The 15092-nt window shown below is 35.8% G+C and overlaps 1 protein-coding gene across 3 annotated transcripts in view; it reads right to left on the bottom strand.

The window, feature by feature from the left end:
• CADM2 (cell adhesion molecule 2) overlaps nucleotides 1-15092 on the bottom strand; it is a 1086523-nt gene that overhangs the window by 87749 nt on the left and 983682 nt on the right. The gene's annotated exons all lie outside the window — the stretch shown is intronic.

Here is a 15092-nt window from a genome sequence, read left to right as displayed (position 1 = left end):
AACTGCTCATACCTGCTATTTCTAGAGGATGGCTTTGGGCCTACTGGAGCAGCCTGTTATAGAAGTACTTGGAATTATACCTTTGCACTGTGACAGTTTTGCCTGAAACCATCTGAAGCTTTTGCCCCTCACCTTTCCTGCTTTTCTCACCCCCTACAGGTTTTTCCTTAAAGTTCTCTCTTTTAGTCTCCTAGTTTTATTGAGACACGATTTTTTTTTTTTTTTTTAAAGATTTTATTTATTTATTTGAGACAGAGAGAATGAGAGAGAGAGCACATGAGAGGGGGGAGGGTCAGAGGGGGAAGCAGGCTCCCTGCTGAGCAGGGAGCCCGATGCGGGACTCGATCCAGGGACTCCAGGATCATGACCTGAGCCGAAGGCAGTGCTTAACCAACTGAGCCACCCAGGCGCCCGAGACACGATTGACAACTAACACTGCAGGGTACAACAGAATGAGTTGATAAATGTATATATTGCAAAATAATTATCACAGTAGCTTTAGTTAACATCCATCACCTCACATAGTTATATATTTTTTCTTGTGATGAAAACTTTTACGATCTGCTCTCTTAGCAACACTAAAATAAACAATACAATATTGTTATTTATAGTCAGCATGCTGTACATTACATCCCCAGAACTTACTTATCTTGTAACTTGTAATCTGTACTACATTCACCCATTTCTCCCACTACCCTACCCCCTGTATCTGGACACTTTCACTCGACATTATATTGGAAGTCTTAGCCAGAGCGATTAAACAGGAAAAAAATAAAAGGCATCCAAATAGGAAAGGAAGAAGTAAAATTGCCTGTATTTGCAGATGACATAATATTAAGAAAACCCTAAAGACTTCACCAAATAACTGTTAAAACTAATAAATGAATTTAGTAAAGTTTCAGGATACAAAATCAATATACAAAATCAATTATATTTCTATACATTAACAATGAACTATTAGAAAGAAATTAAGAAAACAGTCCCATTTACAATTGCACCAAAAAGAATAAAATATTTAGGAAAAATTTAAGAAGATGAAAACCCATACACTAAAAACTATGACACTGATGAAAAAAATTAAAGAGAACACATACATACTCATTGATTGGAACAATTAATATTAAATGTCCATACTAGCAAAGTGATTTACACATTCAAAGCAATCCCTATCAAAATTGCAATGGCATCTTTAACAGAAATAGAACAATCCTAAAATTTTTATGGAACCATGATAAACCCTGAACAGGAAAGCAATCTTAAGAAACAAGAAAAAAGCTAGAGGCATCACATTTCCTGCTTTCAAACTATATTACAAAGCTATAGTCATTAAAATGTGATATTGGCATAAATACAGACATATAGGTCAATGGAACAAAGTAGAGGGCCCAGAAATAAACACATACATATATAGCCAATTAATTTTTTATAAAGGTGGCAAGAATATACAATGGAGAAAAGACAGTCTCTTCAATAAGTGCTGGGGACACCAGACAGCCACATGCAAAAGAATGAAACTGGATCCTGAATCTCTATCTTACACAAAAATCAAATCAAAATGGATTAAAGCTTGAAATTAAGTCCTGAACAACTGGGACTATGTCAAACTAAAAAGCATCTGCACATGTACCCCTATGTCTATAGCAGCATTATCTACAATAGCCAAATTATGGAAACAGCCCAAGTGTCCATTGATTGATGAACGGATAAAGAAGAGGTGGTGTATATATACAATGGAATACTACTCAGCCGTAAAAAATAATGAAATCTTGCCATTTGCAATGACATGGATAGAGCTAGAGAGTATTATGCTAAACAAAATAAATCAGTCAGAGGAAGACGGATACCATTTGATTTCACTTATATGTGGAATTTAGAAAACAAAACAAATGAACAAAGGGGAAAAAAAAGAGAGAGGGAAGCAAATCAAGAAATAGACTCAACTATAGAGAATAAATTGACGTTACTAAAGGAGAGGTGGGTGGGGTGATGGACGAAATAGGCAATGGGGAGTAAGCAGTGTACTTGTGTGATGAGCACCCGGTACTGTATGAAAGTATTGAATCACTATACTGTACACCTGAAACTAATATAACATTGAATGTTAAGTAACTAGAATTTAAATAAAAACTTAAAAAATGAGATTATGAAAAAAATAAACAAAATAAAAATAAAATAAAATAAAAATAAATTTAAAAAGCTTCTGCACAGAATGGAAACCATTAACAAAATGAAAAGGCAATTTAAAGAATAGGTGGAAAATATTTCCAAATCTTATATCTGCTAAATGGGTAAATATCCAAAATTCATAAAGAACTTGTACAACTGAGTAGCAAAAAATAACTTAATTAAAAAATTTGCAATGGAATTGAATAAACATTCTTCCAAAGAAGACATGCAAGTGGTTAACAATTACATGAAAAAATGTTCAGCATCACTCATCATTGGATAAATGCAAATCAAAACCATAATGTGCTATCACCTCATACCTGTTAGAATGCCTATCATCAAAAAGTCTAGAAATAACAAGTGTTAGAGAAGATGTGGAGAAAAGGGAACCCTTACACAATGTGGGTAGAAATATAAATTGGTGCATCAAGTATGGAAAATAGTATGGATGTTCCTCAGAATATTAAAAATAGAACTACCACCTGATCCACCAATTCCACTTTTGGATAAATATCCAAAGGAAAAAAAATCACTATCTCAAAAAGATATCTGTATCCCATGTTCACTGCAGCCTTGTTTATAATAGCCAACACATGGAAAGAAACTAAGTGTTCATCAATGGATGAATGGGTAAAGAAAATATATTCCAAATATAATGCAATATTATTCAGCCATCGAAAAAAGGAAAATCTGCTAATTGAGACAACATGGCTGGACCTTGAGGGCATTAGGTTAAGTGAAATAGTGAGACAGAAAAAGACAAATACTGTATGATCATACTTATATGTGGAATCTAAAAAATAAGTTTTATGAACTTATAGAAACTGATAGTTCTCTTTTAATTAAATTCTTGCAAAAAATTCCCATCTCAAAACCTGTTTGTAGGGAAGAAAGGATGAATGAAACATGGACATCTGTCTTCAAACATTTTACATACTTTTGTAATTATAAATTATAAGAATAGTTAATAGTACCTACCACCATGGGTTAAGAATGGTAGCTATCCTAGATATGTTACTAATATTTCCTATATTTCTCACAAGAATACTTCTGATAAAATTCTTTTTTTTAATTTTATTTTATTATGTTAATCACCATACATTACATCATTAGTTTTTGATGTAGTGTTCCATGATTCATTGTTGGTATATAACACCCAGTGCTCCATTCAATACATGCCCTCTTTAATCCCCATTACCAGGTTAACGCATCCCCCCAACCCCCTCCCCTCTAGAACCCTCAGTTTGTTTTTCAGAGTCCATAGTCTCTCATGGTTCATCTCCCCCTCCGATTCCCCCCCCTTCATTTTTCCCTTCCTACTATATAGATATTTTTTTTAACATACAATGTATTATTTGTTTCAGAGGTACAGGTCTGTGATTCATCAGTCTTACACAATTCACAGTGCTCACCACAGCACATACCCTCCCGAATGTCTATCACCCAGACTCCCCATCCCTCCCACACCCCACCACCAGCAATCCTCAGTTTGTTTCCTGAGATTAAGAATTCCTCGTATCAGTGAGATCATATGATACTTGTCTTTCTCTGATTGATTTATTTTGCTTAGCATAATACCCTCTAGTTCCAACCACGTCATTGCAAATGGCAAGATCTCATTCTTTTTGATGGCTGCATAATATTCCATTGTGTATATATATATATATATATATATATATATATATATATACACACACCACATCTTATTTATCCATTCCTCTGTCGATGGACATCTTGGCTCTTTCCATAGTTTGGCTCTTGTGGACATTGCTGCTATAAAAATTGGGGTGCATGTACCCCTTCGGATCACTACATTTGTATCTTTGGGGTAAATACCCAGTAGTGCAATTGCTGGGTCGTAGGGTAGCTCTATCTTCAACTTTCTGAGGAACCTCCATACTGTTTTCCAGAGTGGCTGCACCAGCTTGCATTCCCACCAAAAGTGTAGGACGGTTCCCCTTTCTCCGCATCCTCACCGACATCTGTCATTTCCTGACTTGTTAATTTTAGCCATTCTGACTGGTGTGAAGTGGTATCTCATTGAGGTTTTGATTTGGATTTCCCTGATGTCGAGCGATGCTGAGCATTTTTTCATGTGTCTGTTGGCCATTTGGATGTCTTATTTGGAAAAATGTCTCTACATGTCTTCTGCCCATTTCTTGATCGGATTATTTGTTCTCTGGGTGTTGAGTTTAATAAGTTCTTTATAGATTTTGGATATTAGCCCTTTTTCTGATATGTCATTTGCAAATATCTTCTCCCATTCTGTTGGTTGTCTTTTGGTTTTGTTGACTGTTTCCTTTGCTGTGCAAAAGCCTTTTATCTTGATGAAGTCCCAATAGTTCATTTTTGCCCTTGCTTCCCTTGCCTTTGGCAATATTTCTAGGAAGAAATTGCTGCTGCTGAGGTTGAAGAGGTTGCTGCCTGTGTTCTCCTTTAGGATTTTGATGGACTCCTGTCTCACATTTAGGTCTTTCAACCATTTTGAGTCTCTTTTTGTGTGTGATGTAAGGAAATGGTCCAGTTTCATTCTTCTGTATGTGGCTGTCCAATTTTCCCAACACCATTTGTTGAAGAGACTGTCTTTTTTCCATTGGACATTCTTTGCTGCTTTGTCGAAGATTAGTTGACCATAGAGTTGAGGGTCCATTTCTGGGCTCTCTATTCTGTTCCATTGATCTATGTGTCTGTTTTTGTGCCAGTACCATACTGTCTTGATGATGACAGCTTTGTAATAGAGCTTGAAGTCTGGAATTGTGATGCTGCCAGCTTTGCTTTTCTTTTTCAACATTCCTCTGGCTATTTTGGGTCTTTTCTGGTTCCATACAAATTTTAGGATTATTTGTTCCATTTCTTTGAAAAAAGTGGATGGTATTTTGATAGGGATTGCATTAAATGTGTAGATTGCTCTAGGTAGCATTGACATCTTCACAGTATTTGTTCTTCCAATCCATGAGCTTGGAACATTTTTCCATTTCTTTGTGTCTTCCTCAATTTCTTTCATGAATATTTTCTAGTTTTCTGAGTACAGATTCTCTGCCTCTTTGGTTAGATTTATTCCTAGGTATCTTATGGTTTTGGGTGCAATTGTAAATGGGATCGACTCCTTCATTTCTCTTTCGTCTGTCTTGTTGTTGGTGTATACGATTGCCACTGATTTCTGTGCATTGATTTTATATCCTGCCACTTTACTGAATTCCTGTATGAGTTCTAGCAGTTTTGGGGTGGAGTCTTTGGGATTTTCCACATAAAGTATCAAATCATCCGCAAAGAATGAGAGCCTGACTTCTTCTTTGCCAATTTGGATGCCTTTTATTTTTTTGGTGTCTGATTGCTGTGGCTAGGACTTCTAGTACTATGTTGAATAGCAGTGGTGATAGTGGGCATCCCTGCCGTGTTCCTGACCTTAGGGGGAAGCTCTGAGTTTTTCCCCATTGAGAATGATATTTGCTGTGGGTTTTTCATAGATGGATTTTATGATATTGAGGTATGTACCCTCTATCCTTATACTCTGAAGAGTTTAATCAAGAGAAGATGATGTACTTTGTCAAATGCTTTTTCTGCATCTATTGAGAGGATCATATGGTTCTTGTTCTTTCTTTTATTAATGCGTTGTATCACAACGATTGATTTGCAGATGTTGAACCAACCTTGCAGCCCAAGAATAAATCCCACTTGGTCTTGGTGAATAATCCTTTTAATGTACTGTTGGATCCTACTGGCTAGTATTTTGATGAGAATTTTTGCATCCATGTTCATCAGGGATATTGGTCTGTAATTCTCTTTTTTCATGGGGTCTTTGTCTGATTTTGGGATCAAGGTAATGGTGGCCTCATGAAATGAGTTTGGAAGTTTTCTTTCCATTTCTATTTTTTGGAACAGTTTCAGAAGAATACGTATTAATTCTTCTTTAAATGTTTGGAAGAATTCCCCTGGGAAGCCATCTGGCCCTGGGCTTTTCTTTTTTGGGAGATTTTTGATGACTGCTTCAATTTCCTTAGTGGTTATAGGTCTGTTCAGGTTTTCTATGTCTTCTTGGTTCAGTTTTGGTAGTTTGTACATCTCTAGGAATGCATCCATTTCTTCCAGATTATCTAATTTGCTGGCATATAGTTGCTCATAATATGTTCTTATAATTGTTTGTATTTCTTTGGTGTTGGTTGTGATCTCTCCTCTTTCATTCATGATTTTATTTATTGGGTCATTTCTCTTTTCTTTTTGATAAGTCTGGCCAGGGGTTTATTAAAATTATTAATTCTTTCAAAAAACCAGCTCCTAGTTTCGTTGATCTGTTGTACTGTTCTTGTTTCTATTTCATTGTTTTCTGCTCTGATCTTTATTATTCTCTTTCCTACTGGGTTTAGGCTTTATTTGCTGTTCTTTCTCCAGCTCCTTTAGGTGTAGGGTTAGCTGTGTATTTTAGACCTTTCTTCTTTCTTAAGAAAGACTCGTATTGCTATATACTTTCCTCTTAGGACCAACTTTGCTGCATCCCAAAGATTTTGAACAGTTGTGTTTTCATTTTCATTTGTTTCAATGATTTTTTTAAATTCTTCTTTAATTTCCTGGTTGACTCATTCATTCTTTAGTAGGATGCTCTTTAGCCTCCATGCATTTGAGTTTTTTTCAACTTCCCTCTTGTGATTGAGTTCTAGTTTCAAAGCACTGTGGTCCGAAAATATGCAGGGAATGATCCCAATCTTTTTGTACCAGTTGACACCTGATTTGTGACCTAGGATGTGATCTATTCTGGAGAATGTTCCATGGGCACTAGAGAAGAATGTGTATTATGTTGCTTTGGGATGGAATGTTCTGAATATATCTGTGAAGTCCACTTGGTCCAGTGTGTCATTTAAAGTCTTTATTTCCTTGTTGATCTTTTGCTTAGATGATCTGTCCATTTCAGTGAGGGGGGTGTTAAAGTCCCCTACTATTATTGTATTGTTGTAGATGTGTTTCTTTGCTTTTGTTATTAATTGGCTTATATAATTGGCTGCTCCCATGTTAGGGGCATAGATATTTACAATTGTTAGATCTTCTTGTTGGATAGACCCTTTAAGTAGGATATAGTGTCCTTCTTCATCTCTTAATATAATTTTTGGTTTAAAATTTAATTTGTCTGCTATAAGGATTCCCACCCCAGCTTTCTTTTGATGTCCATTAGCATGGTAAATGGTTTTCCACCCCCCTCACTTTCAATCTGGAGGTGTCTTTGGGTCTAAAATGAGTCTGTTGCAGACAGCATATTGATGGGTCTTGTTTTTTTATCCAATCTGATACCCTGTGTCTTTTGATTGGGGCATTTAGCCCATTTACATTCAGGGTAACTATTGAAAGATATGAATATAGTGCCGTTGTATTGCCTGGAAGGTGACTGCTACTGTATGTTGTCTCTGGTCCTTTCTGGTCTACGTTACTTTTAGGCTCTCTCTTTGCTTAAAGGACCACTTTCAATATTTCTTGTATGGCTGGTTTCGTGTTTGCAAAATCTTTTAGTTTTTGTTTGTCCTGGAAGCTTTTTATCTCTCCTTCTATTTTCAGTGACAGCCTGGCTGGATATAGTATTCATGGCTGCATATTTTTCTCATTAATGCTCTGAATATATCATGCCAGTCCTTTCTGGACTGCCAGGTCTCTGTGGATAGGTCTGTTGTCAATCTAATGTTTCTACCATTGTAGGTTACAGGCCTCTTGTTCCGAGCTGCCTTCAGGATTTTCTCTTTGTCTCTGAGACTTGTAAGTTTTACTATTAGATGTCGGTGTGTTGACCAATTTTTATTGATTTTTGAGGGGGCTTCTCTGTGCCTCCTGGATTTTGATGCCTGTTTCCTTCCCCAAATTAGGGAAGTTCTCCGCTATAATTTGCTCCAATATACCTTCTGCCCCTCTCTCTCTTTCTTCTTCTTCTGGGATCCCAATTATTCCAATATTGTTTCATCTTTGGTATCACTTATCTCTTGAATTCTGCCCTCATGATCCAGTAGTTGTTTATCTCTCTTTTTCTCAGCTTCTTTATTCTCCATCATTTGGTCTTCTACATCACTAATTCTCTCTTCTGCTTCATTTATCCTCACAGCTAGAGCCACCATTTTTGATTGCACCTCATTAATAGCCTTTTTGATTTCAACTTGGTTTTATTTCTCCAGAAAGGGTTTCTCTAGTATCTTGCATGCTTTTTCCAAGCCCAACTAGTATCTTTATAATAGTCATTCTGACTATTATATTCTAACTATGTCTAGTTCCGACATCTTACTAATGTCCATATTGATTAGGTCCCTGGCAGTTCGTACTGCCTCTTGTTCTCTTTTTTGAGGTGATTTTTTCCATCTTGTCATTTTGTCCAGAGGAGAACAGATGAATTAGAGAACAAAATGCTGACAGGGTAAAAACGACACCAGAAAAATATACACTAAACAAATCAGAAGAGACCTGAAACTGGGGGAAAAGAAAAGGAAAAAGAGAAAAATGAAAAAAAAAAAAAAAAGAATATGATCTAAAAGGATCAGTTGGTGAATAGATCAGTGCCACACACTAGATTTTGGGCATATTTTGGTCTGTTAGAAGAAACTGCCTCCCAAAATTTTAAAGAAAGAAAAACTTCTATATGTACAAAAATAAGGGTAAATATGATGAAGGGATAGAATATGACTGTATAGATGAATATTATAAAAGTATTTATAAGAGGAATTGATAAGATAAGAAGTTGGTTGAAAAAATAAAGAAGAGAAATTAAAAAAATAAAAAGGGAGAGGATGTGATCAGGCATGAGACTAGAGCAAAGCCATACACTAGAGATTTAGGATACATTTTGGTCTGTTAGAAGAAACTGTATCCCAAAATTTTAAAGAGAGAACAACTTATATATATACCAAAATAAGGTTAACTACAATGAAGGGATAGAATATGACTCTAAAAATGAAAAATAAAAAAGATTTTTAAGAAAGTGATTGATAAGATGTTGGCTGAAAAAGGGAAAAAGAAAAATTCAGAAAAAATAGAAAAAGAAAAAAATAAATTAAAAAAATTAACTTTGAAAGACTAAAGAATCATGGGGAAAAAGCCATGAATTCTATGTGCTGTAGTCCCCTAGTGCTGGAGTTCTGCCATTCTCATGATTAGTCAACTTGGTCTTGACTGGCTGTTCTTGCTGATCTTCTGGGGGTGGAGCCTGTTGCAGTGGTTCCCAAATGTCTTTGCCAGAGGCGGAATTGCCCTGCCCTTGCTGGGGTGGGCTAAGTAATCTGTTTGGGTTTGCTCTCTGTAGCTTTTGTTCCCTTCAAGTTTTCAGTACAGATTTGGAGGACGACAGTGAAAATGGCAGCCTCCCAATCTCCACCCCAGAGGAGCCGAGAACTCGGTGCCCCACTCCTCAATGCACCCCCAGAGAAAAGCAGTCAATCACTCCTGTCTCCCCCATCTCCGGCCACATTCCATGCTCACCCGGCCTGTGACCGAGCGTTTCTATCTCTGGCATATGACCCCGTGTGGTCTCCAAACCCAACAGATCCCTGCAGTGCACTCCTGTGCCACTTTTCCCAGGGGAGGAAGGGGAGTCTCCCCAGATCTGCCACTTGTTGGATCCCTGCTGGCAAAGCAGTGACCCGACTGTGCCATGGATCACAGTTTATGGCAACCCCTAGCTGAGAGCCCACTCCTTGATCCATCTTTGCAGCCGGCTTCCCCGCTCCGATACCTGGGAGCTCTGCCATACTCAGGCACCCCTGGTCTCTCTGTGACCCCGAGGGTCCCGAGACCACCCTGTACCAGCGAGGGTTCCACCCCCTGCCTAGCCATTGGAGCGACATCCTTCAGTGGAGCAGACTTCTAAAAGTTCTGATTTTGTGCCCCGTGGCTCTAACACTTGCCAGTAGCGGCTGATGGAGGCCCCCGACCCCGCCATCTATCTTCCCGTATATTGCCCTGAATTCACTTCTCTGCACATCCTACCTTCCAGAAAGTGGTCGCTTTTCTGTTCAGAGAGTTGTTTCTATTCTTTTCTTTGATCTCCTGTTGAGTTCGTAGGTGTTCAGAATGGTTTGATACCTATCTAGCTGAATTCCTGGGACCAGACAAAATTTAGGTCTCCTACTCCTCCACCATTTGTCTTCCGATATAATTTTTAAAAAATTTAATGCATGTAAGAATGTTGATAATCAGAGATGTAGCCAGACCCTGGTCTGACTCTATAGTTAATGCTTTGTCCACTACTTCTTGCTTACTAACAGGATGAATATTTTCCTAGTTCTCTTATGTCAAATGTTCTATTTGAATATGATTTTATCATGTTAGAAATTATTTTTGAAACAGCTTTAATTATTTGTTGATTTTGGTGGAAACATTTCACTTCCATTTTTTATTGTAAAGACAAGGAGGACAGATATCTTGATAAATGATGCCTATGACTATGACAGCTTTTTAAAGACAGAGAATACATGTTTTTCTGAAAAAAAATTGGAGAGGTGATAAAAGTTGTGGACCAAATAATAAAAAATACAGGAAATAGTATCAAAACAAGCAGATCAGCAATGTGATGAAAGAATCATTTAGTTTAAGTAGTGAAACACTTGGGGAGAGAACAAAAAGACAATCAGGACTGTACCCATGAAACCTCTGAAAGGGCATTTTATGGGGAAAAAGAGAGACAAACTAGTTATCCAAAACTATTGGGAAATATAATAATTTATATCTTTCAATTGTATAGACAACTCACTCTCATAGTATCTTTAATAAAATATAAACCAGTAATATTTCTCAACTTGCTTCATGTACCCCGCATCAGCTAGCTGCTCTTTGAATTTACTAATTCTTATGTTAAAACTGATAGCTGGGATAATCTTGAAACTTGCACATCCTTAATATCTTTTGAAGAGGCAACACCATGACTTACTGCATATAATTGAAATATTAGGTTTGTCCTGTCTACAATGCCACAGAAGACCAACATTAAAATAACAGTTATATTAAGGATAACTTGATTGTAAAAGATTCATCCTTAAAACACTATTCAACAGAAGTATTTCATTAAGAGGCAATACCTTCTTAATGTATAAGTCAGAATTTTTAAACATACACAGATGTAATTATATGTATATATCTATGCATTTCCATACACTCGAATTTATACCCCCTTCCCAAATCCAAACTGTCATAACTTTTCTCTGCTCATGTTCATAAGATTTCAGTGACATCTTAAAGTATATGGCCCTGTAATCATATAAGTAAATTTGGATATATAATTTTAAATCGTGTATACAGAAATGAAGATAAAGATCTAGATAAATTAAGTTGCCAGTCTGTTTTTTTAAAAAAATGTTTCCTAAAAAAATATTTCTCTCTTTTAGGAAATAATGAAAAAACATCTGCAGAAATGGTTAAGAAGAGATTATAACAGTGTAAGTCACTGCTGACACTGAACATTGCAGGATTCTTGATCCTTCTTCGTACGGTAAATCTTCAAGGTGGCAAAAAAGTGCCATAAGATGTAATTTTAATGAAATGGAGGTTAGAGTTTACACATCGATTAAAAATACCCTACACATATTCCAATTAGTACGTAAAATGTTCAAGCTTCTTAATATCACCATAAAAATATTAAGTGGTTTAGCAAGTCTTGATACAATTTGTGTTTCATCTTAATAAAGAGGGCCCCTAGGCTTTCTCTAATTGGAACCTAGAAATGATTGACTTTCTTGCTGCCAATGAATTACAATCTTCCCTGCTGTTCAGGCAACCAAAGGAGATCGTTTAAAAAGTGGTTCCAGTCTATAGTTTCTATGCGATAAGGCTGAAAAAGAGGAGGAGCTAGACACGAGGAGTAACAGGACACGGACACATCAGGCATCAGATAACGCTATATAACTCTATAGTGAGAACATTCATATAGTCAATCCAGTTTCCCCTTTAAAAGCCCAAATAATTAGAATGTGGAAATCTTCCATATGAGATAACATTTGATTTATGTTTCTGTCTACCAAATCTATAGGGCTAAAAAGATTTTTTTTCCTTATGCAACTAATGACATTTTGCGGCTATTTCTTCATAGGGTGACAGAAAACAACAACAAAAAATAAAAGTGAAAGAAGAAACCAAACATGCTTGTACATTTATTTTCTTGAATTCTAAGGTCTTGGTGGAATTGTTTTACCTTAACAGATTTTTAGAAAAAAATTTATTCTAGCTTCGTATTTTGTTTTATATATATCTAATGAGAGATTCTCTGATATATTTAACAACTCCTTATTTATAAATTAGTTTTAGAAAGAATTGCCACAACTCCCTCAGGCTAGCAGTCTATTTAATATCTTGAGCTGGCTACAAACCTGATTACTCATTTCCACTGAAACTCTTTGTTTGGTCTTTGGGGCACTTATTCTATAAAGTTTTACCATAGGAACAGTCCGTCTAATTCTTCCAACTGTATATGGGATCCTTACTCCCTAGGTATTGATGGCAATGGAATCTTGCTTTGCCTTCTTCTCTCTCATTCTCTTTTAGGCTCATGCTTGAGAAGAAGAATAAAGAATAAGCAGTTCAGTTACAGAAAAGTAAGTGTCATAATGCAGATCTCCTGAAAAAGAGGTCTGGTGTCCTTGCAGAAGTAAACACGAATAAAAGGTCTTTCAAACTTTGGAACGGATGCACTCTCCAGTATCTTCCTTTTCTATCTGAGAAATGGCTATATCCCATTGGAGTTCTGTAGTACCTTTTCCTTCACAAGCACAGTACATGTTGGGCTCTAACATTAAAATTAGTCTTATGAAAATGAAACTTACTTTTCCTAAATGAAAGAAAAATAATAAGTTGCTGTAATAGCATTAAAGTAAACACCTTGTTCTGGCTCAAAGAAAAAAAGAAAGAAATTTGCAAATACATGTATCTTACATTTCTTTCATACAAGACACAGCAGGAACTTATAGCTAATGACTTGGTGCCTTATGTACTTATAATTGTATGGCACATGAAGATGACTACTGCCTTTATTTCAGTTTAGAAATTCCCAGGTGATAAATGTGGATTGAAGATTTAATACTAGGGAGATTTCTAAGCCCAACGCTCCTCTATTTCCTGTGATGGTTTCACTCTACAGTGGAAGAAGTTGGTAGAAGCTACATAAACATCTCGATCCATTTTTCTGCTTTAAGCAAAATTTTACTGAAGAAATTATACTGAAGAGTCTATATATGAAACTGTGTTCATGCTATCAAATTTTTAGAAAAGCAGAGGGAGAGAAATTAAATTCAAATTGACAAGTGAGTTTGACATTCAGTTCAAGTAGAAAATTTAAATTTATTGGGTTCTGGGAAGAAGGATCTGAGAGAATCTAGCCTCAGCCAATCTTCATTGGGTGGATTGAAATTGCATTCATAAGCCATAGCCCAAACATTGCCAACCAAAAAAAAAGAGAAAAAGAAAAAAAAAATATTAGAAGCTGGTATTGTTTGCTCTGTTTCTTAAAATCTAAAATATAAATACAAAGCAAGTTCAAGGAGTAGCCTTTCTTAAAGCAATGCAATCAATTCAAAATATAATTTTGCAAGGAGTCTCTGTTGGAAGAAAATGTATGGCTGCTACACAGGAAAAAATAAAGAGATTACTTGTGGAACTACTTATTACATTGACCACTTCAAACATAAAGATACAAAATAGGTTATTTTGTTAATGACGATCACATGAGAGGTTTCTGAAAATAAGTGTCTGAAAATAGTTGTGTAAATAACAGTCTACATATATTTCAAATCAAATTCTTAATTATAATAAAATGTTGATCTAGGACCTTGGAGAGTTCATCAAGCTGCGATTTTTCCTCAAATCTAATTGTTGTGTAACTTTATTGTGATGAAATTTTCTTTCCTTTTATTTGTAATATAGATTTCATACTTTTTATGGAAGCAATTCTTAAAACATCAAGTAACTTTTACTATTATCCAAGTTAACTTTGAATATTTTACTTATCACAGTTAAGTTCATTTTAAAACATAATCAATGAAACATTTATGTGTCTGTCTTTATAGATACGGTTTTGCTCAAAGGAAAACAAAACTTCAGAAACATTTATATAGTCCTCAATGAGTTTCGATGAGTTTAATTAGCAGAAAATGTTCTACTCTTACACTTGTAATCTCAAGACAGATAAGAGCTCAATGAAGATTTTTATTGTTTGTTAAAGTATGCCTATGTACTCTTGACTACGTACTTCATAAGTTTATACAATTATTATCTAAGATCAATCAATAAACAAATGTATGCAAGTTTTTGAACCAGAAATTATGAGGGATATGAGGAAAATAAACATCTTCTCTCTGTGATATCGCATTTTTGTAGTTTATATAAGGTATGCCATCAACCATAACACTTGCAGGGCATGGTAAGTGGCATAAATGAGTTATAAAACATAAAGATTCACCATACCTATATTAGGGACATTAGAACAGGCTTTATGAAAAATATAACTCTTGATTAATATCTTCAATTGTGGTAGGATTTTGAGAGGTAGAAATGGATGATGCCAACCCAAGAGAAGTCAGAACCCTGGGTAGGATGCTTGCCCTCAGGAAGCCATATTGTTGAAAAGATTAATTTAAATACAGCAAGTACCAAGAAAAGAGAACCGCATTAATAACAGGTAATATTGTGATTAGCTAAGATAATAAATTAGAAAGGGCAAAGTTAATGACTCGTGGTAGGATAACAGAGTCGGGATGTGAGTTCTAACAGGACCAAATATGTTCATAAGGAACTTAGTCCAAGACAGTTTATAAGACAAAAAGCTGAAGATGCAAAGTGTTATTTTAGTGTTAGACCAAAAGACTGATGATGTCATTTAATGGAAGAGAGAATGAAATGTGGTAGGGAACATTCTGGTCATAAAGACAACCGTGAACAAAAGCAAAGAAATGGAAAGGTTTGGGGTACCAACATGAGGAAAA

Source organism: Phoca vitulina, unplaced genomic scaffold (genome assembly GCF_004348235.1).
Source record: "Phoca vitulina isolate PV1807 unplaced genomic scaffold, GSC_HSeal_1.0 scaffold8, whole genome shotgun sequence".
Classification (NCBI taxonomy): Eukaryota; Metazoa; Chordata; class Mammalia; order Carnivora; family Phocidae; genus Phoca; species Phoca vitulina.
This window is presented reverse-complemented; position numbering and strand designations above follow the sequence as displayed.